The following is a 7,957-nucleotide window of genomic DNA, read 5'->3' on the forward strand; positions in this document are numbered from 1 at the left end:
ATAAAAAAATGCTATAAAAGACTTTTTATAGCCATTTCTTTATTGCTATAAAAATTGCTATAGCAGATTTTTTTTTTTATAGTGTTTTCCGATAACGCTAGGAAAAATTTTCATAGCATTAAATTTAATCAATCAAAAATGAATTTTTAATAGCATTTATAATAGTGTTAAAAACGCTATGGAAAGACAGGGATTTTCAATAACATGAACTACACCAACATTTCAAAAACGCTATAGAAAGTCTACGATAGCATTTTTTTAATGATATCGTATGTGATATTTGTTGTAATGGGTGTCATTGAACCTTATTAGATAAAGCTACATGGCCAAAGAATCTATTGGCCTTATGCATTTTGACCCAGATGATCTAGTAATTGAAAGACTAAATCTGACTTTATAAATAAGTCATTAATATGATTGATGAGTATTTATGAATTAATGTATCCTGATCTAATGCAACTTAAGTCTTATTTTCTTTGAAATGTTTAAAAGAAATTAAACTAAAATTTAAGTCATTAGGCAAGTCTATTGTGACATTATGATCATATCATAATGATCAGTACAATAAATTTTATTGATGATTAATTGATAGAGATATGATAAGATCTCAACTTCAAGCATTATGTATAATTTGGATGAAATCGTGCTGTATAGGAGAAGGTCTTGTTAAACTTAGTACATGTTAAGTACTTTGTTAAACATATTCATTATACTTATGACAGAATCCACTAAGGACATGCAATAGAGATTGCAATTTTCGAACATTGTTTCCTCCAAAAAAAAGGTTTGAGAAACAATTTTGGATTATGAAAGTGTTGTAAAACTGATTTACGATATTTCAGTATTTGGGTAAGTTGAGATATTTGTGTCAATACAAACCTTAACAAATACACTTGGCAAAAAAAATGTTTGCAAATACACCTAAATGTAGGTAGTCCTTAAGGAGTTATAAAATGACCTTTTGTACACTTCAAATAAAAAAAAATGTATTTGTGTGACAAATACTGATTTTATTAGGAATGTCATATAAAAGACTACGAACATGTAGAAAGGTTAATTTGTGTTGATGAACTAGTTCCAAGTAAAACCACTTAATAGTTAACAAGTGTTGTTTACCATTATTTTCATTTGAAAGTCAAATTCTAATTTTCAATCAGGTAAGTCTTCATCGTAGTTGGAGAGTTATGAGATAACTCAACATTTACAAAGGCTTACTTGAAGTCTACATTGTCATTTTAGTGACAAGATAAAAACTTATAAACCTCAAAAGTAGTGAGAGAGTTATGAGATAACTTAACCTTTGCTATAACTTATTAGAAGTCAAAGTTATCATACTAGATGACAAGAATTGAAGGAGATTGATAAAAGAAATTATGTCAAAGCCATAAAACTTGAGATAAAGTATTTGTACTTAATCTCAATTTGTTTTTGTAGATTTTCTTGATGGGATAAAGCCCAGAGGATATAAATGGATCTATAGAAAAGAGACTTGAAAGTGTAGAACTTGGAGATAGAGATCTTCAAAGTAAGACTCTTGGCGTAAGGTGAAAACCATCGTTGGGACGGGTGGGTGAAAATAGACTATGAGTCAATTTTCTCACTAGTTACTAAAATAGACTCTTTATACATTATTTGATTCATTGTTGGATATGAGATATGTAAAAAATAAATTCTTTTATGAAAAGAAGTTCAATGCATCTGCATAAATTCAAGCCAATTTTCAAAGATTGAATTGCAAAAGGTTTGCAAAATTGTGATGTCCATTTAAGAAATAAATTTTACAATTAGGATCTTTGAGAACAAGAGTTTGATATAGTATCATAACCCATGACTGTGAACGATGACAATGACAAGAAAACGAAAAGTGGGTATTTATCTATTTTATATTGATATTTACTCATTATGAATAAAGTAAAAATCAATATGAAAGTTTGACTACTTAAACAATTTTTTTATTTGAAATGTTTTTGTATATTAAATGTCCATGATGTTAAGCTTGTCTCATGCATCTTACATTTACAAAGATGTTGAATCACTACGAGAAATCTAATATTTAGTGTCGAATTTTCATCAATAATGATATTTAAAGTGCGTATCATAAAAAGAGTAATAATTAGTGGCGATTGAGTGTTAATGTCACTAAAACTTTGAGTGTAATCGCTCAACGTGATAGTTTTCATTCAATGACATGAAATTACCACGAAAACTTTGTTATGCGTCACTAGAGATACAAAATTTTTCTAGGGTTTTTTCATTTATTATCCAACACCTCATTTTACTCTCCCTCGCACCTCTCTCAACGTTTTTACTAGGGCACACGTTTCTCCTCTCTGTTGCCTTCGACGCTCTTGCTGCTCATTTTCTGATATCGTCAACAACGGCCGTCGATCTCTCCGGCGACAACAAGTACGTGTTCTTCCTTTATTTTCCCTTCTGACTACACTGTACTTTGGAAGTCTACTTGTTCATCATCATTTTATTTTCTGTTGCTTCTTGTTAATTTTTTAGCTTCTTCTCCGATTCGATCTTGCGGTAGAATTAAATTTCGTTACAAAATACTTCCTACTCCAGATTATAATGAATTGTTCAAATGTTGATTTGGTGAGAGCAAGAAATCGGTGGTGTTTGGAGTATATCTTCTTTGGAATTCTGAATTCATGAATGGAAGCTCCCATTTGAATATTATTCTTTTAGTTCATGTCGATCCCATCTTGTAAGCTTCTTTGGGAGATGAAGGGATTGAATTGGGATTTTCTTCAATTAATTTCTATTTTGTTGACATATAAGCATGTTTGCAAGATCAAGTGATTGGGTGATCTAATTACCATTGAGTAAATGGAAATCAACTGTATGAAATGCTTCTTCCTTTTAAATATGTTCCCAAATTTTGAATGTCAAATTTGTTTATTTTTATTCCATATGCATTTTGGATCAATTTATGAAATCTATTGCTAGTACTAGTTCCATAGAATGTACATATGTTCTAGCAATTTGCTGCATCTATCGACATTTTTCTGCACTGTATTAAAAATGTTTATTCAAACAATGTCCTTTTATTTACTAATGTTGGTTGCTTTGCGTTTTCATTTTCGAGGTTTCTTTGCTCATTTGTATTAATGTTGGGATTGCATTAGATATTATGACTGAAACTGTGATTACTCAGTGTTTTATTAATGTTGGTAAGAATGCATAAAAAAGATTTAGAATGTTTGTTAAATTCTATTTCGATTCTTATTTTCAAGTTTTGTTAGTTTAATTTGATATCTCGTTAGGTATTAACTTGTTGTGTAATTTGATTTCTAGATATCTAATTACCTTGAATCGATCTGTAAATAAAATTTCAATATAATGGATCGAAGTTGGATAAATTTGAAAGACCAAGGGTCTAGTCAATATTCAAATGGTGTCATCAATTTTCTTGAAGTTGTTAAGAATTATTTGGTGAATAAGGAAGAATAAAATATGCATTTTCAAACTATTTGGATATCATTGGAATAAATTAGATGATATAGAATGTCATTTATTCAAATATGGAATGTCTATGACTTATAATCGATGGATATTTCACGGAGAAAAAGTAGATCTTCCTCTATTTTTAAGACATGATTCAAGGTTTCTTAGTGCTACATTTTTTAGATTCTAGTCATAATAGAGAAGATGATGGTTTTGAGTATTCATTGCAACCACAATTTGTTAAAGCTTGAATAACTTGGTAGTTTCTTTTTTGTTGGTTGCATTAACAAAGTGTAATTTTGTGTACTAACAACTTAACTTGTTATACTTATTTTGGAAAACTTGTGGATCTTCACTTTGACAAAGTTTGTTTAGAATTCTAGATTTTTTTTTTTTCGGTTTTGTAAAGATATAACAGATTAATTAATATATTTGATTCTATATTGTTTTGTATTGAAGTGTTGGTATTAGGTTAGCTTAAATTATACTTTAGTTTTTTCTTTTAAAAAATAGTAGATAACTTTTGCAACGTTTTATATGATACTAGAAAAAGAAACACATCAGCTAGCAAAAGTTCAATTTCAGTTGGATATTTAGTGACGCTACTATTCTATTTTAGAGTGGTATGTAATTTTAGAGGTTTATGTTGTGCCTTTCTTATTAATGGAAATGAGTAATATACTTTAAATACAATATTTTATCTATTAAAACCCAAGTGCAAGCCTAAACAGAGTTTTGGTGAGTCAAAGGTCGAACACAGGGACTGTCGACTGAGATGCGTTGAAATTAATGTTTGATCTTAAGGCGATGATTTTTTCAAATATGTGTTGAGAATGTTTCACACAACTAACTAAATGACTAAATTACAAGTGTGGTGGAAGTAGATGATGGTGATTGGCGTGAGTGATAATGGATGACGATGCGTCAAATGTTGGTAATGAAAATGATGATTGTGATTACAATCACAATGCATCATCGTGAAGTAGGAAGAAAATATAAATTGATAAAACAGGGTTGAGAAGGCTTACTAGCATTTTTTTAAGCAATGCATGAGTCTCTGTCCATGTATTAGCTCATAAATGAAGCATTCATTTCTCAACGTTTTTATGTCACATTTTTTCTATCTCTAGGATGCATGCGATGGTTAATTATACACAAAAGGTTGAATTTTTCTCTAAAGCTACTTTTCTCTTTGTCAATGAGATCCACAATCACTTACTCTTTCAAACAGTTGATTATTTCTACTTAAATTAATTTGTCAGATGGATTTAAGCAATGTAATAAACACACATTAACAAGCTAAACTTTAACTCATGCACAACTTGTGAAAATGCTAGTTGAAGTCTTCTCGACCCATTAGAAAATTAGTTGCATGTGATGAAAAAGAGAATACACATGAATGGATAGAATGTGGAGGAAATCAAATTTATATTAAGAAGAATGGGGTTTCTCAATCTCAATTACTTAATACAAATGTATATGAAAAGAAAAATATGATAAAGAACAGAGAATAAATGTGTCAAGTTACCGGTCACAATCTCTTGTTTCCCGTAGCTTATATGGTGGATGCTCAAATGAAGGTTGTAATGATGGTAGTGGAGCTCTTTCTTCTTTTTCAGAGAGGAATATTGAGATCTTATTCAGAATTCTCAAGGAAAAGCTTGAAGGAGTGGTGGTAATGGGGGATTGAGGTGGAGTTTAAGCAGAGTTTCAACCTATCTCTTGATGGGAAGTTTGTTGTCCTTAGCAATTTTCTGATGGACTATTTATAGGAATCAAAAAGGGAAGCTTCCTTGCCTCTTTCTTATGATTTGCTAACACCTTTGCATTTAATTTCATGTCCTGCTGCACCGACTACTCACATCACAGGTTCATTGGTCTGTCGCAAATATCTTAAATCAGCTACCAACTTGCATTTTGATTTGACATCCACTGTCCACGTGCCTTGTCATTTTCTTTCATGTTGTCTGCTCAATGAGTTGTCCTCTGTGTGCAAGATTGGGCATCTATCTAATCACTTTCTATGTGTCCATGGCTGCAGCTTTTGTTTCCTTGGTTGTACTTCATTTCATTCAAATCCTGCATTCAAAGATGTTGGATTTTATAATTTCCAAAATTTATGAGCTTTGTAATGCATGAATGCAAGGTGTGATTATCTACATGAATTTTATATCAAGTTAATGTATTTTTCTCTAATTTTTTTTAATTATTCTAAATAAAAATATATAATAGCTTGTATTTCTATAAGTTATCAGCCACCAATGCCAGTAAAAGATTATAATTGGTTATTCTTAACGACATTTTTTGTGACGAAATGTACGTCACTAAAGCTTCTCATCAATGACAAGGAAATATTCGTTGTTGAATATTTGTTTAAGAGATGCATAAATGTGCTAGTTAATATTATGTTTAGTGACGTGCTTACGTCACCGAAGACGAAATTTTAGTGACATTGCGTTATTGCGTCATTAAAAGCTAAGAAGACGTGGAATTAGAGACGTTATGAGCGACGAAATGTTAACGCCACTAAAACCTTTAGTGACGTTATTTAGCTTTTAGTGGTGTTTAAATTGTGTCGCTGAAAGGGCAATTTCTTGTACTGAATATTCAATGCAATAGCTTCAGGTGGAATGATAATGTATTGTTCTACGGTGAAATTGATATGTTTAAGGAAATGTTTCCTAAGGCACCTCTAGTGTTGAGGGGATGTAATTCTTACATGAGACTTGATTAACATTTAATATACAGTTGGTTAGTTATATCAATTAAATTTACGACCATTGAGTTTGAAAATTAAAATTTACGAGACGTTGGTGTATAAAGTTTAAGATTTTATCTTTTACGAGATACATTGTCTCATACAGGGTTTAGAGAAATCCATGTCTTATCCTAAGTGGTATATATTGGACTACAAGGCAATATTTTGCTTGTGAAGCAATAAATTGCATAGTCATGGTATATCCTAAATATTTGAAAATTGTTTTAGATATGAATTAGTCTATCCACTTTATGAAATAATGTGGTGTGAGGACTAAGTATGAGGATATTTATAAACACCAAGTTGTAGGAATAAAACAGAATGATAGAAACATCATGGTGGTGACTAAATGGTATTTACTAACATAACAATTTTGAATTATATAAAATGATTCTCTAGGTTAAAATGTGAGAGAATTCCCTAAAATGTCTAGGACTACGAGACATGTCCCTAGTGTGCTAGGGCAAGTGGGAGAGCATGTTGGATATAGAGTATGCTCTAGGATACATGTCTCACCAGCTTATATCGTATCGGCTTTAGTGCAAGTGGGAGATTGATGGGATGTATGCCCTAAAACCTTGTAGTTAATAATTTATTTGAAATAATTGTTGATTATTTTATATATACAATTATCCATTAAAGAAAGATCTAAAGTTATTTTATGCAACTTAAACATATATGTGGTTAACATACGAGTGGATCATGTTTAAGTAATAACCTAAATAGTCTATAGTATATAGATAGGGTTGAGTGTCTTATCCTAGTGACACTATGAATACGGCCCACATTGTAATTGTTACAAAACGTGTAAAGTGTTACAAACGATTTGATTCTAATCATTCATGTGGAGACATGTTAGTGAGGATATCCTATATAAAAAGTTTGTATAAGATCGGACCGCAAAATGATTAATCTCTCTTTATAACACTATTGATTGAAGAGATTAACATTTCATAGGATGACCATAGGTGACTCGACCTTAATCCTAAGTGTGTTACGAACTCATGTCTATGATCACAATCCTTTGATCTGTATGGGTGAAAGTAGCTAAATTCGCCAACTCAATATGTCTACCATTTTGGGGATTTGTCTATGATCACTCTTTTTCATCTTTAGGGTAAGTAGATGAATTGCTTCATTGAGTGCTGACTTTAGGTCTTAAACAATGGGTTCATCCCTCTCACTGGTCTGAGAGGATTTTGTTTATGGTAGGATCATAAACATGTTGTTCATTAGAGGATCAATTGGACTTACTTAGATGTAATTATAAAGGTAAAATGGTAATTTTGATAGAGTTGTAATTACGAGTGATTCATGAAGGGTCGACTTACTGTTGATTAGTTATATCCATGGACACATAAATATATTTACATTGCAAAAACTTCAATAGTGGATCTTTAGTGGAGTGACTTGCAGTTAGTGAATGTTAATTAGTTTAATTAACTCATCTCGTATTATTGGAGTTTTAGTATGTAGGTGCATAAGGTCTCTTTGCTAGCTCACTAAGGATAACAAGAGTTAATTAATTTTGGATTAATTTAAATTGTTCAAATTAAATAAGGAAATTAATTGTATAAGATACAATTAATATAATGCATATAGAAATATTATAATACAAAGTTTATTTTGAATAAAATTATATTTTATAATATGTGAGAAATAAATATTTGAATAAGATTCAAATATTAATTATATGAATAAGATTTATATAATACTATAGGTTATAATTAATATGAATGAGATTCA

At 30.6% G+C, this 7,957-nt stretch overlaps 1 long non-coding RNA gene across 2 annotated transcripts; it reads left to right on the plus strand.

The window, feature by feature from the left end:
- The first annotated feature begins 2,263 nt into the window (after positions 1–2,263).
- LOC120087757 lies at positions 2,264–5,649 on the plus strand. Of its 2 annotated transcripts, none has more exons than XR_005484673.1 (2): positions 2,264–2,406; positions 2,509–5,649. It is a non-coding gene; the product is annotated as an uncharacterized LOC120087757 (long non-coding RNA). The 2 variants fall into 2 exon arrangements; XR_005484674.1 differs by having other exon boundaries at positions 2,572–5,649.
- The last annotated feature ends 2,308 nt before the right edge of the window (positions 5,650–7,957 follow it).

The sequence above is a fragment of the Benincasa hispida genome, chromosome 10 (assembly GCF_009727055.1).
Source record: "Benincasa hispida cultivar B227 chromosome 10, ASM972705v1, whole genome shotgun sequence".
Taxonomy (NCBI): Eukaryota; Viridiplantae; Streptophyta; class Magnoliopsida; order Cucurbitales; family Cucurbitaceae; genus Benincasa; species Benincasa hispida.